General features: G+C 36.7%; 1 protein-coding gene across 1 annotated transcript in view; it reads left to right on the plus strand.

Annotated features, from left to right (window-relative positions):
- DNER (delta/notch like EGF repeat containing) overlaps positions 1-24,540 on the plus strand; it is a 1,500,171-nt gene that overhangs the window by 1,324,959 nt on the left and 150,672 nt on the right. The window lies entirely within an intron of this gene.

Genomic DNA, 24,540 nt, shown 5'->3' on the forward strand with positions numbered 1-24,540 from the left:
AGCCTAACCATGCATCCCAAATCTCTGACAAGTTCTGATACTCTTAATAAGTGTAAGTATTGGCCTGGGAGATGAACCATTTACAGGTTATCTCTGTCCTTTAGAGACATAGGTGCCAAACCAGGGATGAATTTCCAGTTTCCCATCCAGTTGTCCAAGTTGCACTTGAATTGGGATAAGGAGGAACTCTGCTTCACATGGATGGGAAGCCTGTTCCATAGATGAGGTAGCCTCTGGGATACATACCTATCTCTCCAGCAGGTCCTATTTATCGCACAGGCAAGGTTTAAGTCTTTAGAATGGGTAATTCTGGCGTTGTTTGTCTTGTGGATATGCAGGAGGTCTGTCAGAGTGGGGTCTGTCAATGCCCTGTATGCCAGGCATAGATCTCCACTCAAAAACCTGTAGGAGACAGAATACAGAGATAAGGCCTTGAGGCGGTCTACATAGGACATATTACTTACTCCCTGTATTCTTTTAGTGAGGAACCTGTGCAGACATTCCAGTTGTTGGATATGCCTGGTTAGGTACATACCAAAGGGGGCATTGTACTCAATGATAGGTTTTATGAATGCGAAATACAGTGGAACAATGACTTCCTTGGACTTTGATGCCATACCTTTGTTTATACGTTGCGTAGCATAGAATGATTTCCTCACCACTGTAGACATGTGATGATCAAAGGCCAGATTATTAGCGATGTGTGTCCCTAAGTCTCTGACTACTGGGTTATCTCTAAGGGGTTTGTTGTCAATATGATAGTTAGGGATGGATGACTTCCCAAAGGATACTGTTATGCATTTCTTGGCATTTAGTTTTAGTCCATGCCTCTGACACCAGTTGTTTGTCTGTGACAACCCCTCCTGGAGAACATTTGTGTCAGTTTGAGATTCAGTGACAGCTCCTAATTTGCAATCATCTACAAATTTAGTCAGCCACTGACATTGGCCTTGACTTCTGAGAAGTAAACACCAAAAAGGATCAGTCCAAGGACTGATCCCTGAGGGACTTCACTTGTGACTGGCCACTTTGCAGAGGTGGACTCCCCAATTTTAACTTCCTGGGTCCTGTCTGTGAGCCATTTGACTATCCACTGGGTTACATACAGGTTTGTACCTAACCTCTTGAGTTTGTCAGCAATACCTGAGTGGGGTATTGTGCCAAATACCTTGGACAGGTCAAGGTAGGTTGTGTGAATGACTTTGCCCTCATCCATTGCTTTGGTGACCTTCTCGAAGAAGTCCACCAGGATGAGTAGGCATGATCTGCCCTTGACAAAACCAAACTGGGTTGGGTCCATTGTCTGGAGGTTTACTATATCTGTATTGATCATCTCCATGATAATTCTTTCCATGGCTTTACATATAAGACTGGTGAGACTTATGGGTCTATAGTTCCCAGGGTCTGTAGATGGCACACCTTTGTGCAGAGGGATAATTGTTGCCTTTCTCCATTCATGAGGCACGAAGCCTGTTTGGAGGCTACAGTTAAATAGTAATTCCAGAGGCCATGACAGGTCATGTTTCATGCTATTTAGAAGACATCCTGGGATATTGTCTGGGCCCATTGATGAGGTATTTTTGGTCTTAGAGAGCGCATTAAAGGCTTGTTAGCTAGTGATAGTAGGGGAAGTGATATTTTATGATATTTCCTGAGGGAAGGTTGAGGGGGAGAGAGGGGTAAAGTTGGAGCTGAAATTATCAGCCAGGAGGTTTGCTATATCTTCTGGCTCAATATAGGCAGCTCCATTTACAATGAGCTCTGCACACAACTGTCTATTGCCTTTAAAGTTGCAGATATAGATAAAGAATGCTTTGTGGTTGTCCTTGGCCTGGGAAGCCAAACTTACCTCAAATTTGGCTTTGGTAGACTTTATTTGTCCTCTGAGTTATTTGTTTAGTTTGATGAGAGTGCTTTTATCCTGCTGGGTGCTGTACCTCCTAATTTATGCCATGATTTTCTTCCTCCTGTTATACAGCTAATTGATTTTGTGATTCCACCAGGGTGGCTTCCTAAAGATATATACTATTGTACAATGCCATTTCAACACAGAAGAAAGTAATGATTTCTACAATAGTACCATGACAATGTGTTGTAAGGTGACAAAGTCCCTAACTTACAAGATGCAAGAGGTTCCCCAGTTCACTTCTCAGCTAGGGTGTCTACTGTGCGGAGTCTGCTTATTCTACCTGTGTTTGTGTGGGTTTCCTCTGGGTGCTCTGGTTGCCTCTCACATTCCAAGGACATGCAGTAAGTGGACTGGACACTCTAAATTGGCCAAATGTGTGACTTTACATGTAAGTGTGTAGTGTGAAACAATTACTACAGCAGGGCTAGCCTTGAATCTAGACAATTCACTGTTGAAGTGACACCATGACCACATTGTGGATGGACAGTTGTTGGATAGATCATCACTGATTTTTTTTTTTAATTAAAAACACTTGAATGAGTTTAAACTCTGTAAACTTTTTAAAAAATAATAAAATGAGTAGTAAATATTTTTTCATCTGCAACAAGCTTCTTTTGAAGTCTCAGCAACCACAAGAACTCTGTTTTTTAAATATCAGACATTATGCTTTTTTTATATAACTGTTCATGCACTTTAGTGGTACTGTAGGGGGAAGATAGTCACTTCTTGTATCTCTAAATCAGATGATTATAATTATGACCTGTGCAGTTCAACAATATTCAAGGGGTAAGAAGAAGCACATTTATTTTATGCTACTTCCTGTAGAGGAGTTTGCATAAGTATTACAGATCATTTTCTGTTTATCTTAATTTTGGGATCACTCACTGAGAAACATTTTGTGATGGATCAGCAAGAAATGCATTATTCGGCAAGAAAGAATGCAGGTGTACAGCAGCAGTCTACAGAGGAGATGGAATTGATCAGCATATTTCTAATAATGCATAGCAGCATGAGAGATATTGCTTACCATGTATGTAAAAATTATGAGACAGCATTCTTTACATCTCATCAAGATTCCCTCCAATGGTACGGTCAGATGTAACACATAACCAAAAAATAACAAGCCATTCTACCATGCTGAATTTAGTTGGTGTAATATGCAGAAAATAATCATATTACATTGCTCAATCAGCACTCATGATCAACTAATACACACCAGTGTTGTCAGTTCAAACTAGTCAGTTTTATTTTTATGTCAAAATCTTTGTAAATTAGATCTTCTTGCAAAATATCCATGCAACAGATACTGATTAAGAATCTCCTTAACTATGCAAATTAAATGCTGAACAATTTTAGAATCATAAACCTTTGTGAACCAAAAATGATTTTCAATGCATTATGTAAATCAGCTATTTGTCTCAATAGTTGTGTATTTTGTACAGGTAAAATTGGTACAGCTAAATTCATAAATGATGCAATGCTTTTTTTTCCTGATTCTGTATAACTGCAAATTCAAGAAAATATCATTAGTCATGCAAACTATACTAAAAAATGCTGGGTCAAAGTATAATAGCAAAGTATGGAGTTACGTGGACAGATTATTCCGGACAATACTAGGATTTTGCTTGTTTTAGATAACAAATATAAAATCAGCCCTGCAAATTCAAATACAGTGAAATTGATTGTCTGAAAGGATGGTTCTTCTAGCTTACAAAATCACTTATGTTAGTCTGTGTTGGACTGTGTTCTCCAAACTCTCCATGAAGGGATATGCCCCCAGTACACATTCTTAAATAAAATCACCTACAGAGTTATTGAGCCTTGGAGAGAAGGATGCAGTGGCACCAGAAAAGCAGCAGTTTGTATAAGTAGCCTCAATCATTTGAGTTTCTTACAAATGGTTGTTATAGAATCATGTAATCCCGCAGTGCCACCAGAGAATCAGCAGTTTGTGTAAGTAGCTTCAGTCATTGGAGTTTCTTACAAATAGTCTTTATAGAATCATATATCCACCTTTCTAATTCATAGCACTTTTGTGAAGAATTTTACCACTTGCAGGTACATAAAAATTTCACACAGCATGTTAATTTCAATCTTACTTTAGTGTAGTCTTTTTCAAGAAGCCAATTCAGTGTAATTAAGAACTAATCAGCCTTCAAGGTGAAGGTTATATACTGTCTGATTCATGATGAAAAATAGCACATTATTTATCTGATGCACAACAGTGTGAAAAAATATCACCAAAAGTCACTTTCAACAAACAACACAACAACATTTTTTTACAGGAGGATAAGCTCCATTATACCCCTAATTCATATGCGAGGAAGATCCCCCGTCCCTAACTTATATATGCTCCATGGTCACCCAGCAGTTGAGAAAAACATAACTGTCAACAATTGCTGAAAGTAGCTTTCCATGATATTAACTGTCAACAGTTGCTGAAAGTAGATTTCCATGATATTTCCTCTGCATTGTTGTCCATCAGGCTCTGTTGACAACTTCTCATGTCCCCAGTGTTTATTCATGAGAGAGACAGTCAGGCCACATTGCCAAAACTCACATGGTCTAATGAAGATGCAAGTGAATAAATAACACATGACACTTGACTCAAGCATTGATTATTGCTAGTACCCCTTCGGCCAGTAATTGTAATGTAGTTTTATACTGATGCGTAGTTTTCTCATCATATCTTTTGCAGAAAAAGACTTGTTCAAAGTGCAGTTCATGCATTTAACGTTGATGTTTGTTCAGCTATAGTAATTATTCTCATTTAAGTCTGTGTTACTCATTTAAAATTATAAAGAAAATAATTTTATTTTGTGGGACTGTCAGTGATTAAACCATTAATTGGTAAAAACCTGCATCCTTTGTTGTAGTACTGAAGCAGATACAAAAGTCGTGAAATCCTCAAACCACAGGGGGACAATTAACTCTCGTCCTAGTCAAGAAGCACTCAATGTTGCATAAATAGCTACATACATCAGTGTATGCATAAAATCCATTTCTCATTATGCACTCGTTTTATTACAATGATTTTATTAGTTAGATTCTACCTTTTTAAATGAAAGGGAATAAAACTCTTAATCGGGATGAATGGGTCATGTGTGATAAGGGAAATGAGTCACTGAAGAATTTCTAATCAATGCTATCAAAGCAAACTTTTAATCTTGGAAAAATATATATTTGTTAATTCATTGTTGCTGGCACTATGTCATAGACTGTTTACATTATAAAATGCAGACAATGTATTCCTGTCACATCCATGAAACACCCAGCATTAGCTAAAATATAGCTGTTCATACTAGTATTGATATATTCAGTCCTACCCAACACGCTGACAGACTATGTAACATGATATGGCTAGCTGTAGAACACTTTCTGTAATTTTTTAATAAGTATATTTTATGCCTATACCTGAAAATATAAACATGTGTTTAGTGCTAGCCTGTATCAGTCTTGTTTCCTGTCAGCATAAGAAATTGCACATATTATTAGAGACAAAACTGCATTGTTAGCAGATCCTGGTTCAAAGGTTAATACTAAACCTACAGCTGAAGGGTTTTCAAGAAGCTTAGCGATGCCCTTTAGAACTGATACTATATTAGCTACCACTGGTAAGAAGGTTATTTCCACATGCCTCAAGCACAACTTTATGCTCATGCAGCTGATTGTCAGGTCTACTTTTGAAGAGTGTTACTGTTGCTTGAGGTGTAGATGAATTTCATTCCCATGGAAGGGAGTGCACTGGGGGTTATGAATCTGTAACTCAAGCAGGCATTGTTCATCTTGTGATGGAGGTTGAGGTGTTTTTGGCACAAGAATTAAACAGACCATTTATTCTGCAAAGGTAGAGGAGATCAAAAAGTGAAGAGATATTTTATGCTAAAAGGGTAAGTAAATGTCTTTGCTCAGGAGTCTGTACATGACAGAGTAGGGGGATAAGTCTTTTTGTCTTTTGGAGCATTTTATAATGTATACTCCATAGATATCCTTGGTCAGAAAACCTTTGGTCAGTGTGATTCATGAGGTAGCTTCCAATGGGGGGGGGGGGGGGGGGGCATTGTATTCAAGGAAAGTTGTAAATAAAGTAATAGTACAACGGGAGTAAGATTGCATAAAACGTAAAGGAGACATCCCTACAGAGCAACTGTGCATGGTAGAAGGACTTCCTAACTGCAACTGAGACATGGCAATCAAAATAAATATTTTTATCAACACAGGTAGCTAGTTCTATGCAGTTCCACATGTTCTGTGAGGGGCATCAGTACTGTTGTAATGGAAAGAGATTATATAGTTCTCAGAGAAGTTGTTGTCATTCAAGGTGAGTCCGTGACTGACACTGCTGCCACGGGTCTGTTCCAGGCTCTGTTGGAGTATATGGGGGGGGGGGGTTGACAATTCCACCTAAATTGGACATATCAATAAACTTAGTTAGCCACAGTCCCTTGTTATCTACTTTCATTTCTGAGATGTAAGTATCAAACAAAATGGGACAGAAATAAGAAGCCTATGGATCTCTGATGGTGACACTCCTCTGGCTAAAAGTGGTACTGCTTTCCTTAACTGTATGAATTGTTTCGGAAAACCAATTAGTTGTCCAGTTGACTACATATGAGTTTATGTTAGGAAAGGAGAGTTTATCTCTGACATTGTATCAAGGGCTTTGGCACAGTTAAGGTAAGCAATATAAATTGTCATGCCTTTCTTCAGGACTTCACTGATCCTTTCAAATAAATTGACTGGGTTTAGTACACACTAGCCTACCTTTTACAATTCCATTGTTTATAAATCACAGCAGTTATGCACTTGATAACCTTACAGGTGATAATTATGAGGCTAATAGGGTCATAGTTTCTGTGGTCTGCTTAGTACCATTATTGTGTAATGGTACCACTCGGGCCATTTTCTACATTTAAGGGATTTAATTTGTGGATGGATATAAAAAGACGAAAGAAGTTTGGCAAAGTAGTGAGATACACTTAGCAACTAGCAAGGGATAGTTCAAGTGCACAAAGTGAAAGGTATCCATAGTCAGGCACATACCATTGATAGACAGGCACATACCACTCATAGATAGACAAGTACCCCTGATAGACAGGCACATACCATTCATAGACAGGCACACACCACTCACAGATGCTCATACATGGCCTACACATCTTACTTAGTAATATTGCTGCAAATACATATGTAATCTTGAAAAGCAGAGAGAGAGAAACACCAAATATATAACAATGGTGCCATAATCCACTAGAACAGTTGACTAAGCACAGGCATACAAAAGCAAAACATGTGGTTGTTTTCAGAGTATATATACATTTTAAAAATGTATATATATATATATATATATATATATATATATATATATATATATATATATATAAGCACTTCTCTGTTATATAATTCAATGCTCATATTAGTCAAAATATGGGGTCAAAAAGTTTGAATAACTACAACACACACAAAAAAAAATACAACACACCTGTTTTTTGCAGAGCAGGCTGCCCACCACCACCACCACAACTGTTGCTATTTATTTACACCAACTCTGAGATCAAACCACATTGACAAAAGAAACAATATTCCAATCCCCAGTATTCCATGATCCCAGTACAAGTCCTGTTCTCTTTGATAATTGGTGGTTCAAACTTTTTGGTTCGATATTCTGACTTTTGCTCATATGACCGTTTGATTATATGACAGGGAACCTTATATATTCACACACATCAGCAAAAAACAAAACATAATACCATTATCAAACCCAACTCCATCTTTAACACTACTCCCATCCAATAAGCCCCCTACACTCTACTCCCACACCACAATTTCCCCATCTCCCTAAAACATGACAGGTTCATAGTCAAAATCATTTAACCATAATAAACATAGCATCAATTCTAACACTTAGTGGAGACATCCACCCTAACCCTGACCCAAACACTAATCTGGATAAAATTCTTCAGTCCACTAACCAGTCCCAAAGTATACTAAACCTCCCTAGGAAAACAGCTGATCTCTTGTTATTAACTATCAGTATCAGAAGCATTACTAACAAAATCCAAAAACTACACCCACTCTGTCTCTTTATACACAAAGTATTGTTCTTATTACAGAAACCTGGCTTAAACCTGATATAAGTAACAATGAAATTCTTGCTGTGGGATACAATATTCTATGACAAGCCAGAAGGGGGGGGGGCAAAAGGAGAGGCAGAATAACCTTTTTATTTAAAAATAACCTCACATGAGAAGCCACACAACATAATGTCCCAGACTTTAACAATGCAGAGGTGATTTTTGCAAAACTAATGATTAATTAAAAAAAAACAGGTAAACATAATAGAAGCCTATAAACCCCCCAGAAATAACCTTTCCACATTAGAAAACATAGTGCATTGGACCTCAAAATCTTTGCCCCAGGAAACAATTATCATGGGTAACTTCAACATTGATTGGAACATCTGTAACTCCTAAAACCCCACTAACCACATCAGCCTCCACTGGTTCAGTTAAACTCTTCAAGTTCCACTAGGATCAACAAATCCTCTAATAGGCACTCCATCCTTGATTGGATATTAACTAATAATCCTTTTCTTTCCTTTGACTCTAGCTCCAGACAGCCTCAGTGATTATCTCCCAACCTATTTACTCAGAAATCAAATAAACCCCTCAAAACATACTACTTCCCATTTTACAAGAAATAAAAGAAACTTTAACACCAAGACTTCATATCCACCCTAAAACTCTACAATTGCACACCTATTAAACATCTCTCCTTGATTATGTTGTAAAATATTTTAACTCTATCTTGCTGAATATCTTGAATGTACTAGTTCCTTCAAGAACTATAAGAATAAAATCTAACTTTGCCCCATGGCTAACCAAAAAAAACAGGGTACTGCTTAAAATGAGAGATAAGGCTTGGGATCAGTGGCTCTGTACTAGATCTCAAGCTGACAAAGAGGCATTCCAAGAGCTCAGAAATAAGGCAAATAGACTAATCAAACAGTCAAGAGAAGCTGCTACTATAATATCCAAATTAAACACCTTAACAACCCACAAAAAGTTTGGTCAGCCATTAATAATATACTTCTACCAGGTAAAACTAGCACACCCTCCCAGCAATCCAGAGAGCATACCCACCCAATTTAATAAGTATTTTACTGAGACAATTCTATCTCTCTCTAACAAGTATGGGTCCACCCCATGTCCCACTACCCCCTTATGTAGTAATAACAACACTTTTTCCTTACAACCTGTCTCCACTGACATGATAAAAAATTCTTCTAAAAACTGATGCCCACAACCCTAGCAGCTGGTAACCTGTAAGCTGCCATCTCCTTCCCTGTATCCATACTTAGTAACCGATATATCTCTAAACACCAAGTCCCTGCAATGTGGAAAATTTCACATATCATTCCATTACACAAAGGGGGAGATTCAACAGAACTGTCCAACTATTGTCCAGCTGCAATCCTGTCACCTTTGTCCAAGAGTCTTGAGAGATGTACGCACACACAAATTACAGACTTCCTACTTACAAGCAAACTACTAGCCATCACTCAACACAGATTTCAACTCTTCCACAGTACTTCCGCTGTTCTAATGACTTTCACTGAGGCAGTTAATCACAGAAATAACAGCAAATTTGTCACCTCTTTCTTGAGCTTTCAAAGGCCTTTGATATGGTCTCTTATAATAAACTTATAACTGTACTCTCTGAACTGAATCTAAGTCAATCTACTCCTGCTTGGTTCCAAGACTTGCTAACTGGGTGCCAGCAAGCAGTACAGTGGTGTGAATGCTGCCAGCCCAGCTAGATAGAATTTTGTAAATAATCCTATGTCATTTGTAAATATTAATATGATGTATATGCTTGTCTTACATGTGTAAGAAAATTGTGTTATGTCCTGAGCTTAAAAAATGTAACCACAGTGCACCCTGCTGGAAAAGAGCAGAAATGTGTATAAACTATATGCCAATGCAAATATATGTTTTCCTAGCAGAAGCTGGAATACACAGAGTTAACTTGCAAACCTCTAGGAAAATAAGTTGACAAGTAAAGAGTTTTATGATGTATTATAAAGTTAGTTTATCTCAGCTAAGAGACAGGATGTCTAGGCTAGGGTCTTCTTTCTATTGTCTGGAAACAGAGGTAATTACAAGTTTCCAAAGTAATTGTTTTATGACTTCCAGTTTCTGGCAAGCTTCTAAGAGAGAATTGTCAGCTTCTGAGAGATAAGTATTTTTAACAGAGACATGTTACATTTTAAGTTCCTGCTAGCCTGGGAACTTAGGCAGAGGTGACAAGAATGATGTAATCCAAGATGATTCAGCAGTAATGTGTATTATTAATTTAAGAATTATCGGGGACAGAAAGTCAGTGTATTTTGTATTTTGCTCTGGATCTGACAACATCAACAGTACTTTGCCTTGCTCTGTAAGTAAGTTATTTAGAACATAGTTCCTCTTAGAGATAGATAGGAATATAGCAAGAGTAGTCAAGATGTTTTATGTTTTTATGTGAGACTGTCCTGCTATGTTATTTTAAAGTATTTCCTGTGATTGTGAACTCTATTGTCAATGTGTTGAGTTAATGAGTATTGTCTTGTGCTTTTATTATTTATTATTAAATATATTTAAACCTTTTAATTGTGTCTGGTTTGCTTACAGATATTTAAGCTCTTAAAGTACTTGCATTTATTTGGTAACACTGTACAGGCCACTCTGGAATAGCCTTAGTTGGTCACACTTACCATTTGGATAATAGTAACATTACGCAGCAAGATTGGGCACCCTTTGGTAAGGGCCTTTATAGTAGCTAATAAGTAGTGGTGGTGGCAGTGATAACTACTGTAGGGGTATCTGTGTGTTTGTATGTAAATCAAATCTCAAAGTGTATGTGTGTCAGCTACTTGGGCAGGGACATGAAGCAGTGTTTGGACAGAGAGGGTGCCTCAGATTTTGGCTTGATCACTCGGCAGAGATCTGAACCCTATAGCTGTGCCAGTGGAGAGTCTTATTGGGGATCTGGACAGAGAGGGAAAAGCCAGCCCAGAATGACTGAGAGATCTGTGTGCTCTTAAGGGAAATTGTACTTTACTGTGTGTGTACTTGTTATCCTCCCAGTGTGCACATCCCTCACTAGTCGTAGTGGTGAGGATTAAGGCTCCTTGATTACTGGGCGAATGCAGGGGTGACACAAGTGGCAGCAGAATCTCTCTCCTCTTTTACCTCTCACCATTGGAGTTCATCAAGGATCTATCCTTGGCCCCCCCTACTTTTCACACTATTTACTAATAATCTTCACACTTCAACACAGTACAGTACACTCATGATTCCACACTGATATGTGCTGCTCCTTCATTACAACAACTGCAATTAACAACACAACAGTCTTTCTCAGTAGCAGAAACATGGATTACTAAATCCCTACTTATTCCGAACCCTAACAAAATGAAGCTCATGCTTTTCAAACCCACTAAAACTACTGACCCCCTTTCTATATGATGTCGATGAATAAAACCATAATTTCACCTGTAGCCCAAACTAAGCTTTTATGTATAGTGATTAGTAACTGCATGAAATTCGATATCCATATTGCCCAGACCATAAGGAAAGTGCACAAAAAACTTGGTGCTGCATACAAAAATAAGCAGCATCTTAAAAATAACACTAAAGCCACTATTGCAAGAACCCACCTTATCTCAACGCTCCTCTATGCCTCACAATTTCTCACGAACCTTAGACAATCAAATGTAACAAAATTAGCCTCCTGTTACAACACAATGACTAAATTTACCACAGACTCTACCTTCAGATGACACCACTGCATGGCACCAAAGCAACTTAATTGGTTAGAACTTCCACAACTCCTACTTTATAACCAACTTACCATGGCCATTAAAATTCTACACCATCTAGTTATAACCCCAACCCTTCAACACCTGCTTTATCCCTACTCCAGTAATTGAGTCCTATGCTTTAGTAATACATCTCTTTCAAATGTTACCAAGGCCAACAATGCTGCAGGAGACTCCCTCTTTTACACAGTATAGCTAAAATCTGGAACACATTTCCTACAGATTTAATGGATTTAACATCCTCTACTAACTTATCTCATTTAAAAAAAAACACTTAGATCTCACCTATTGGAAACAAGGCTATGCTCCTGTACTAGTCCAAGATAGATGGTCTCACTGTTCATCACTTTATAATCTAACAATTCTCTTACCCATTACTAGCAGCTCTCTAAGCTCTTCCTAACAGTTTCTTCTCATCAGTTAAATCCCTAGCTAACATTTATTTGCCACCCCTTTTATCTGTCTAACATATCTATCACCACAGAGCATATGGGGCAAAGGACTCTAGGTTTACTTCTCAAAGAATTTTAAAATGAGTTTCTTTTCCACCAAATTAGCCATAGCAAATGTATTAGATCTAAAGTTAGAAATGCTAACAAAATAGATTAACTTTCCTGTTACTTCCCAGAAGTATCAGCCAGGAATCTAATGTCCTGGACACAGGGATCATATTACTTGACAATCATCCTACATACACGTTTGCATCTGTTTACTCTCAGACGGAGAAAAGCAAGCATAATGGAATGTTCCTTCTTCATGCCTCTACTTAAAAGATCTTCACAACAACCATGGCGAACTTCTGTCCCAAATGCTGTTGTATAGAAACAAGGTTTTGTAGGGTATATATGTAAACATATTACATGTTATAAACATGCTATCTATTGATTCTTTCATGTATGATTATGGTATTCTTATGCTTGTTACAACTCTGTATATATGTGTATTACTCTGTTTGGCTCTCTATATATATGGTTATTACTCTGTCATTATGTAAATGTATGCAAATTTCTGTACTACGGTGCCAGTATTTGTAAATGTGTGCATGTCTGTGTTAAATGTGGAGCTTTTCTCCTCGAGCCTATGCTGAAAAAGGATTTTTGTACAGTCGGATATTCCTGGTAAACAAATATAAAATAAAAATAAATAAAAGATTATGGGAGTATGATGGTATTATCTTCCCAGACGTAAAATCTTATTGTATTGCTGAAAAGTTTAACTTTGTTATACTCTGGTTAGACTCAACTTACACTAGTCAGTGGAAAACTATTCAGGACCAGGTTTTACTAAATTCTTATAATTTTATTGAATATGATAAATTAGAAATATGTAACAATCCTTTCATCTGGTTAATAAAATTTACCATAGAAACAAATTAGTAAAATGCACAAAAGCAGTCCGGACAAGCACCATAAAGCCCAAAAAAATGTTAAAGTCCTTGTTGTGAAGGCTGTTTGCAGTGCAAGCTGCAACACTGAAATTGAAATCCACTTGCACGTATAAAACCACACTGAAGTCGGAAAAAAACTTGAACCTTAACGCACTTTATTATTAAAACAAGCGTTTTCGCTATGGTTAAAACTACAGCTTCATCAGAGGCAAAAGTAGAATGCAGTGTCAGAGTTAAGTTTTTATACAACACACCTTCGCCTTAATTAGTAATGCAATCACAATGAAGGCGTGTTAGCAGCATTTCTTGCAAAAGTAAATTCAGGGAATGAAAGCTCTGTTTAGGAACATTCTCAAAAGTGTGTAGTTTCATACTTTTAAAACAGTTGGAAACCATGAAACATTGATGTATCAGCAGTTTGTTACGTTCATACACCAAGCAAATGTGCATTAAAAGCATGAAAGTGTGTAAGAAATATATACACAATAAAAGCAGTCTAAAAACAATGCATAACAGGTCTGCATATAAAATGTTTATAGAAAAGTGTTTGTAAAAAAGTATCTAGTGAAATCACTACCTGCAACTATAGTTGAAAGCCTTGCTAAGTGTAAGTCTTAAAAGTAGTGAAAAGTATATATTACTACAAGTTACTATTAAAGTAAAATAAAATGAAGTGAAAAGTGAAGTAAGACAAAGGTAAAGGAGTTATCTTTTATAGCTCCTCATTTTCAGGACACAAGCTATATTGCAATGTTCATTCAAACCTGGGTACGAAAATGAGTCTAGTAATATTTGCCATTCTAGCTCCTTATTCTCCAAAAAGAGAGGTACTGGACCCCTCTTTCTGTTTTCTTAACCTGGTCAATTGCAATACAATGAAAGCTATGTCCTTGATGTTTCATTACGTGTTTAGCTAAAGCGTTTTCTTTTTTCAGTTTCCTTATGGCATAATCATGTTGGTACAGCCTGTCCCGTAGTCTCCAGTCAGACTTGCCTATGTAAAATGCTTCACAGCAGTTACACTTAGCTAAATAAACTATGGATCTAGAATCACAATTAAGCTTATGTGTAATGTGGTACTTTTTGTTGCGTATTACGAAGGAATTGGAAGCCTTCACAAGATGGCAATAGTTACATGCCCCGCACTGAAAACAGCCTTTTGTTCTAGTCATTAGCTCCGTCTGTTTACTTCTTTCTAGCAAAGTTTTCAAATTATTGCCTCTCCTATATGCTATCAGAGGTTTTGTGCCTAACTTGTCCATGAGTTCCTCGTTATTTGTTATGTAATACCAATTTTTATAAAGTATAATTTGAATATTCCTCGAGTCAATACTGTAATTTGTGATGAAACTATTTTCAAACAAGGTCCCTGTTATCTCAGTGTTGGAGGTTGCCCTAAGAAAGGGTATGTTCTCCCCAACCCTCGGATTAGCCTCTAAGTCTTCCTCTTGTCCACTGAAAATTTTGTGTGGAAGTAAGGGTAGAAATTGACCTTCCCTTCTTTTATTATTGATCTCATCCAGTATTTCTTCAAATAAAAGTATTTGGGTATCCTCTGTTGGTGAACATTACTTCCAAGATTTTACATTCTTCTTGGAATAGTATCTCATCACTGCACATCCTGGCTGCTCGAATTAGCTGTCCCTTTATAATAGCCATCTTTTGCTTGAATGGGTGGCAGCTGTTGTAATGTAAAAAGGAGTTGCAGTAGGTTGGTTTTCTGTATATCTTTGAAGAATATACACAATTGTTAACTTCTTTATACAAGTGAACATCAAGGTAGTCAATGCTTAGCTCTGAGAATTTAGATGTGAATTTTAAATGTCAGTTGTGTTATTAATAGAAGAAACAAATTCATTTGCTAGTGTCTCATCACCATCAAAAAGGATGAAAATATCATCCAGGTATCTTGTGTAGAACTTGATGCGGTTCGTTGTGTTAACGACCTTAAGAATGTTGTCAACCTCCCAGTAGGCCATAAATAGGTTAGCTACTGTAGCACCACATGGGGACCCCATAGCTACGCCTTGTTTCTGGAGATAATATTTCCCATTAAAGATGAAGAAGTTGGACGTAAGTATGATGTCTAAAAGTTGGGATACTAAATCAATTTCATTTTTGGGTGCTCCCAAACGATCTAACATTAGTGAAATCCATTCAATAGCCTCCAGGTGAGGTATAGACGTGTATAGATCTATGACATCAATAGTAAGGAAGTTCAGTGAGTCACTGTAATCAATTTCACTTATCCTTTTTAAAAATGTCCACGAGTCCTTGCAAATGTGTGATATTTTCTTAATATATTTGCTCAGGATAATTTCTACAAGTTGGGCACTGGGGTATGTGAAAGAGACTCGGCTATCAATCAATGCCCGGATTGGTGGATTAACCAAGTTTTTATGAATTTTTGGTATACCAAAAATTACTGGTGTCCTAGGCATTGTGATGTCAATGTAATTGTAGGTGTCGATATCAATGCACCCACTAATAAATAGGTCCCTTAAAAAAACCCTAGTCCTAGAAATTGACATGTTCATCTCATTCAGTGACGATGAACTTTAAGCTGGTCTATCGAGGACAGTTTCCATTTTACTAATATATAGGAAGTTGTCAAAGATTACAAGCCCACCTCCTTTGTCAGGTTTTACTACCCTGACCGGTGCTTTACATAAGTTTTCCAAGCCTTGTAGTTGTTCTTCTGTGATGTTATAGTCTAACCGGTCGTTTTTAGTATGTGAAAAAGTGACCATTTGTCTGAGGTCCAGTTCACAAGTTTTTTCAAAAAGTGTTAAAATGTTGTGTAGTGGGGGGTTATAAGTACTAGCTAATTTCAAATTAGTATTCATGTTAGTAACATCATTGTTAAACATTACATGCAAATTCAGTTTCCTGACAAAGCATTTCAAGTCAATCAACGTCTTAACAAGGTTACATTTAGTTGTAGGAACAAAAGTGTTCCCGAATGCTAGTAGTTCTATCAGGGATGGAGGCACGTGAAAGCTAGAAAAATTATAGATTTTAAAGTCGCCTTTTTCATTCGTTAAGATACTTAAGTCACCTAACATGTTGTTGTTAGTGATAGGCGTTGAATTGGGAGTAGAATCACCTGTTACTATCGTCTGGACCAGTTCTTGTTGTAATAAGGGCGCTGTTTCGGGTTCCCTAAAAAATGCCTTCCCTGATTTTCATACCTTTGTTGGTTGTGTTGTTGCCCACTCCTGGTGTTGTGCACTTTCACATAGTTGCCACGTGGAGGTGCACCTGAGTTAAAGTTCGTTCCTGTTTCTGCATTGTTTTTAGACTGCTTTTATTGTGTATATATTTCTTACACACTTTCATGCTTTTAATGCACATTTGCTTGGTGTATGAACGTAACAAACTGCTGATGCATCAATGTTTCATGGTTTCCAACTGTTTTAAAAGTATGAAACTACACACTTTTGAGAATGCTCCTAAACAGAGCTTTCATTCCCTGAATTTACTTTTGCAAGACCTGCTGCTAACACGCCTTCATTGTGATTGCATTACTAATTAAGGCGAAGGTGTGTTGTATAAAAACTTAACTCTGACACTGCATTCTACTTTTGCCTCTGATGAAGCTGTAGTTTTAACCACAGCGAAAACGCTTGTTTTAATAATAAAGTGCGTTAAGGTTCAAGTTTTTTTCCGACTTCAGTGTGGTTTTATACGTGCAAGTGGATTTCAATTTCAGTGTTGCAGCTTGCACTGCAAACAGCCTTCACAACAAGGACTTTAACATTTTTTGGGGCTTTACGGTGCTTGTCCGGACTGCTTTTGTGCATTTTACTGGTTTCCGTTTGTTTGCTTTAATAGAAACAAATTAATTTAATTCTTTAGACTCTGCATATATTAAGTCAATTATTAAACAGTTAAGAAATATATTTTTAAAACTCCATTAATATCAAAATGGAAATTTATGTGCTTTCCCATTGCACGTACCTCTAGATTTAAGGAAACTCAGAACAATGTTAAAATGAATTAACTAAAAAGGAATGGATTAGTATTATGGTTTGATTGCTTTGAAAAAGGAACAGCTAAGTCAGTAAAATATTTAATGAAAGATTATAAGTTGGATGAATCTGTTAAGCCAGTTAATATTATCCATCAGTAAGAAATCAAATGAATTTGTGGATAATATGAGTGAAGAGGAACAGAACACTATTCCCCCATTTTATGATTATATGAATGCTATCATCGAAGCTAAATTGACCGACAAAGGAAACTTACCCGAGTCATATAAGTTAATTATAAATAATAATAATAATAATAATAATAATAATAATAACAATAATCATTTTGATTCATAATTCTGGAAATTTTTAGATAGTGGATTAAGTGACTCAATGGATACTAAGAATAAAACTTTGTTACTTAAAGCCTTTATTACCTATAAAATCTCTAAGTTTGATAAAATTACTTCTTCAGTCTGTTGGAGATGTTGTAAAGATATGAAAGCTAATTGGACAGCATGTTTATGAATTGTGAAAAATGTATATTGGGAACAGATAAGTATGGTTTTAAGGGGTTATGATATGATAATTGTTCTTTAACTAGAGCAATAATATGAATGAATGTTCCAAATCCTTTCTGTCAAAGCCAAACAAAAAAATTGTTCTGGAGTCTCCTGGCATTAGCTAGAAAAGTTATTACAATTTTTTTTTTAATTTAACAGCAATACTATATAAAACTGGAAAAGAGTTGATCAAAATAAGATCTAAAAATCATACTAAAACTTTTAGTGGTTGGGATAGCCTTGAAAAGTTGTTATTGAAATACCAAGACTCTTAATGTGTTTATTGCATAAGATTACCTTGATGATTCAATGTATTCCTAACATTGTATTACAGTACATTATACTGAATGTCTTCCTTTTTGTGCATATATTGTAAATATGTTGAATTAATATTTTTTTTTTAAACTATGCAGGTGTATACATTTTTATTTCTTCCTTTATTTATTCATTCACTCACTCATTTATGCATGTATGCAAAGCTGTGCACATAACTGATACCATACCAACAGTTCTGCTCTTAAGCTGGAAACTGCTCACCAAATAAGTCTTAATTGAAAAAAAATATTCATAACAAATGCATGAGATTCTGTGTAATGATACAAAGGAGAGATTTTTGAGAAATGTCATCACAAACACCAGCAAATAATGAAAATGTCTACAGAACTAACAAAAGATATTTTGGACAATATTACTTCATATATGGGCCTCTAAACTTTATTCTTAATATGATGAGTGACAAATAGAGATGACATGCAGATTAGTCAAAGAGTGGTCATTAACAAGCTGCTAACCATTTGAGTTGAGAAGAACTTATAATATATATAATACATATGTATAATAATATGTATGTATAAGACTGTGGCACAGAATTAATTACCATCACTACTACCACCTAGCCTTTGTGGTAACCATGGTAACCAACCAAAACCCAAATGGATTTATGACTAGACTTGCAATAGCTGAATCGCTGATGACCATCATTATTTTCATAAGGAGAAGGGCAGAACATTTTGCATGCCAGCTGGGATGACCAAATGGATCATTGATCACAGAAGTTAGGATATCTGAATCACTCAGCTGAGTGAACATGATGGTTTGTGCTCAGCAGATTAGAGATGCTATCAAGAATGCATTAGGAGATACCCAAGAAGAAGAAAAATGTGTTGTCTGGGGGAATAGTAAGGCAAACCTTGCTATTTGACTGTATATTGAAATCATTAATGACTGCAGGTATAATTGTTAATGTAAAGAAAAACTGCCCTACAAGGCCTGGGTGGAGGATAGCTTCCCCGATAAACATCCAGTGCCTCTTTGTTTCACATCCCCTCCTTCCCAGAGATAGTAGTGCTCCTGCTCAAGCACCATTTTCAAAATGCATCCTTAGGAAAGGATATTGTATCCTACCATCCAGCAATGAACTACATTAAAAAGAAGAGAATTCTTAGGGCAGAATATTGTAGCCTGTCATCCAGCTATGAACTACATTAAAAATAATCAAATTCTTAGGCCCGGATATTGTAGCCTACCATCTAGCTACAACTACATTAAAAATAATCAAATTCTTAGGCCCGGATATTGTAGCCTACCATCCGCTATGAACTACATTAAAAAGAAGAGAGTTCTTAGGGCAGAATATTGTAGCCTACCATCTAGCTACAACTACATTAAAAAGAAGAGAGTTCTTAGGGCAGAATATTGTAGCCCACCATCCAGCTATGAACTACATTAAAAAGAACCAAATTCTTAGGACAGAATATTATAGCCTACCATCCAGCTACAACTACATTAAAAAGAAGAGAGTTCTTAGGGCAGAATATTATAGCCTACCATCCAGCTACAACTACATTAAAAATAATCAAATTCTTAGGCCCGGATATTGTAGCCTACCATCCAGCTATGAACTACATTAAAAAGAAGAGAGTCCTTAGGGCAGAATATTGTAGCCTACCATCCAGCTACAACTACATTAAAAATAATCAAATTCTTAGGCCCGGATATTGTAGCCTACCATCCAGCTATGAACTACATTAAAAAAAAAATTCTTAGGACAGGATATTGTATCCTACCATTCAGCTATGAACTAAATTAAAAACAAGAGAATTCTTAGGGCAAGTTATTGTAGCCTACTATCCATCTATGAACTAAATTAAAAAGAAGAGAATTCTTAGGCAGGATATTGTAGCCTACCATCCAGTTATGAACTACATTAAAAAGAAGAGAATTCTTAGGGCAGGATATTGTAGCCTACCATCCACCTATGAACTACATTAAAAAGAAAAGAATTCTTAGGTAGGATATTGTAGCCCACCATCCAGCTATGAACTAAATTAAAAAGAAGAGAGTTCTTAGGCAGTATATTGTAGCCTACCATCCAGTTATGAACTACATTAAAAATAACCACATTCTTAGGACAGGATATCGTATCCTACCATTCAGCTATGAACTACATTAAAAAGATCCAAATTCTTAGGCATGGATATTGTAGCCTACCATCCAGCTATGAACTACATTAAAAAGAACCAAATTATTAGGGCAGGATATTGTAACTTACCATCCAGCTATGAACTACATTAAAAAGAACCAAATTCTTAGGCCTGGATATTGTAGCCTACCATCCAGTTATGAACTGCATTAAAAAGAAGAGAATTCTTAGTGCAGGATATTGTAGCCTACTATCCAGCTATGAACTATATTAAAAAGAAACAAATTCTTAGGCCTGGATATTGTAGCCTACCATCCAGATTGAACTACATTAAAAAGAAGAGAATTCTTAGGGCACTATATTGTAACCTACCATCCAGCTATGAACTACATTAAAAATAACCAAATTCTTAGGCCTGGATATTGCAGCCTACCATCCAGCTATGAACTACATTAAAAACAAGAGAATCCTTAGGGCAGGATATTGTATCCTACCTTTCAGCTATGAACTGAATTAAAAACAAGAGCATTCTTAGGGCAGGATATTGCAGCCTACCATCCAGCTATGAACTACATTAAAAAGAACCAAATTCTTAGGACAGGATATTGTCGCCTACCATCCAGCTATGAACTACATTAAAAAAAAAATTCTTAGGACAGGATATTGTATCCTACCATTCAGCTATGAACTACATTAAAAACAAGAGAATTCTTTGGGCAGGATATTGTATCCTACCTTTCAGCTATGAACTGCATTAAAAAGAAGAGAATTCTTAGGGCAGGATATTGTAGCCTACCATCCAGCTATGAACTACATTAAAAAGAAAAGAATTCTTAGGCAGGATATTGTAGCCCACCATCCAGCTATGAACTAAATTAAAAAGAAGAGAATTCTTAGGCAGGATATTGTAGCCTACCATCCAGTTATGAACTACATTAAAAATAACCAAATTCTTAGGACAGGCTATCGTATCCTACCATTCAGCTATGAACTACATTAAAAAGATCCAAATTCTTAGGCATGGATATTGTAGCCTACCATCCAGCTATGAACTAAATTAAAAAGAACCAAATTATTAGGGCAGGATATTGTAACTTACCATCCAGCTATGAACTACATTAAAAAGAACCAAATTCTTAGGCCTGGATATTGTAGCCTACCATCCAGCTATGAACTGCATTAAAAAGAAGAGAATTCTTAGTGCAGGATATTGTAGCCTACTATCCAGCTATGAACTATATTAAAAAGAAACAAATTCTTAGGCCTGGATATTGTAGCCTACCATCCAGATTGAACTACATTAAAAAGAAGAGAATTCTTAGGGCACTATATTGTAGCCTACCATCCAGCTATGAACTACATTAAAAAGAACCAAATTCTTAGGCCTGGATATTGCAGCCTACCATCCAGCTATGAACTACATTAAAAACAAGAGAATCCTTAGGGCAGGATATTGTATCCTACCTTTCAGCTATGAACTGAATTAAAAACAAGAGCATTCTTAGGGCAGGATATTGCAGCCTACCATCCAGCTATGAACTACATTAAAAAGAACCAAATTCATAGGACAGGATATTGTCGCCTACCATCCAGCTATGAACTACATTAAAAAGAAGAGAATTCTTAGGGCAGGATATTGTAGCCTACCATTCAGCTGTGAACTACATTAAAAAGAAGAGAATTCTTAGGGCAGGATATTGTAGCCTACCATCCAGCTATGAACTACATTAAAAAGAAGAGAATTCTTAGGGCAAGATATTGTAGCCTACCATCCACCTATGAACTACATTAAAAAGAAAAGAACTCTTAGGGCAGGATATTGTAGCCTACCATCCAGCTATGAACTACATTAAAAAAAAAAACCAAATTCTTAGGACAGGATATTGTCGCCTACCATCCAGCTATGAACTACATTGAATAGAACAGAATTGTAAGTAGTAGTAGCTTTACATTGGAATAGATTTTTCTGGAACTGTGTATTACTCTATAGGTCTATGCTCAGCTCGAGTTGCCAACCCAGCACCCAACCTTCCAAAGAAGGCACAGACACACACACACACACACACACACACACACACACACACACACACACACACACACTCACACCTAGGGCCAATTTAGAGTGCCCGATCCACCTACAGCATGTCTTTGGGATGTAGGAGGAAACCGGAGCACCCGGAGGAAACCCACGTGACCACAGGGAGGACATGCAGACTCCGCACAGAAGGCACCCTAGCAGAGGATTGATTCAGAGAACCTCTTGCTGTGAGGCGGCAATGCTAACCGCTGCACCACTGCGGCAGCCCCACTGTATTCTATCTGCATAGTAAATAAATGGAATTCCCTCCCAGCTCACTTGAGACAACTCAACAACATAAAACATTTAAGTGCCCACTTCCATATATTCTTAGATATTCAAGTGTGCTTCCCCATGTTAGACCAAAAAGTTCACATTGAATATTTCCCTGTGGATCATCAAGTTAGGCTAGACTTACAAATGGATAATGAATTTAATAATTAAACACAGTCTTACTCCCCAAGTGTTGATCTTAATAGCCATTCCCCGCATCTCAGTATTTCACTTCTACTCTTTAAAACTTCCCTTAGTAACAAACCTCCTCCCAATCCATCTGTTCATTTCGTATTACCTCCTGTTTTCTACAAAAACTCTCATGCATTCTCAAATAATGCTCACCTTTCAAGAGTTACCAAGTACTAACCCATTTTACTTATAAGCCAATTCTACTCATACATGTTGCATAAGGCATCTGAAAAAAATTGTATTACCAAAACAATCATGATTTTTTTCGTTTCATTATTTCAGCATTTTCACCTATTGTGAATATTGCTTTCTTAAGTATATCTGATGTTTTATCTGCCTGTAAAACTGGATTACTTGCGCTGCTTTTTTCCCCAGGCCTTCTCTGAAAAATGGTTATTGTTCAGGTCTGGTAAAAAAATAGTCAAATAAATAAATTAAATCTTGTGCCTAAACATGATAATGTATGGAAATGGAGAACATGAGATCAAACATAAAAGTATGAATCCAACGTGAAGCATGTAATTTTAAGCAATAACCTATGGCTTATGCTCATGATGTTCTCTGTCCATAGGTTAAGACTGTGAAAGGGGAGTAACTATTGCATATTGATTACCAGTACACATTGGCATGTGAATGCAAATACTGACTGGGCATGGCAGCTATATAACAACAGCATCAAGTGACGGTGCGTCTGTCACTGTTCTGGCTCTGTGTATTTATTGGTGTATTTAATATGCAATAGACAGTGGGGGCAAATATACCATAAAAATGAATGCAACACTGCAGCTAAAGAAGCTGTGTTTATCTCGTGCATTTTATGATGTTGTTTTATTTAAAAGAAAAATAACAGCTTGCATAATAAAGATCACTGTAGTGAAATAACTTGCAAATCAGCAGAACAGATGGCTAGAACTGCTAGCATCCGCTTTGTGACACCAGTGAGAGAATTAACTTATGAAAAAAAAAATGTTGTGGTCTACCACTCTTTCCAGAAAATGATAACAAATGAAAAATTGCTATAAAGAGGCCAAGTCAGACAAATTCCCAAGATCCACAATAATGTAGCATCATTCTTTCCCCCAGCAAATTAAATGCTAAGCATTTAGTTGTGGAATGCCATTCAAGTAGCTGTGGGTAGATAGCTGTGGCTGAAATCAATGTGGGATTGCAAGTTATATAACCACTGCAGACAGCTTGTTGGCCTACTGGTCTAAGACATTGCTTGCAAAACAGAAAAGATTAGCTACGTTTGTGCTACTAAATGTCAGACATTTCTAAGTCAGTTTTGTGCTTTAAAATGGCTGCTATATAAGAAATGTTTATGCAAGCTGCTACATTAAAGAGGTAATCAAGGTAGGCAAAGTTCTTGTCATTTTTTTCTTTCGGTCTGTACCACCCCTACAGACACACAGTTGCTGTTCCACACATGGGCATTCTAAAAATGAATTCCTAGAAAGTGAGAGATTGCAGTAATATTTACATTTATAATAGGAGGCAAAACAGTCTTCCACAAACAAAAGATGGTAAGTATTACATAAATAAGTTTGCAGAGGAAGCTATAGAGTTTATATACCAGTCAGCCACTCTTCATGAAACTGGTTCACTAACCATGGAGGACAACATATTTTATTGGTCACATTCCAAAATAATTTGTTGTCAGGACAATGCACAACCGTGAGCTTCCTTTGTAACTGTCAGGGTTAATATTATGAAATAAAGCTTTCATGGTTCTATGAACAGTCTACACCAGAGGAGGCATGCATATCTTCATGAGTATCCACCCAAGCTTCTGTAGTTACCAATAAAGTATTCCATGTCTGTACTGTAATCTATGAGGCAAGTATAAATTGGTGGACCATGCTAAGATGATATGGTGTGCACTGT

Source organism: Protopterus annectens, chromosome 4.part1, assembly GCF_019279795.1.
Source record: "Protopterus annectens isolate FY-2018-M chromosome 4.part1, PAN1.0, whole genome shotgun sequence".
In the NCBI taxonomy this organism is placed as follows: Eukaryota; Metazoa; Chordata; order Ceratodontiformes; family Protopteridae; genus Protopterus; species Protopterus annectens.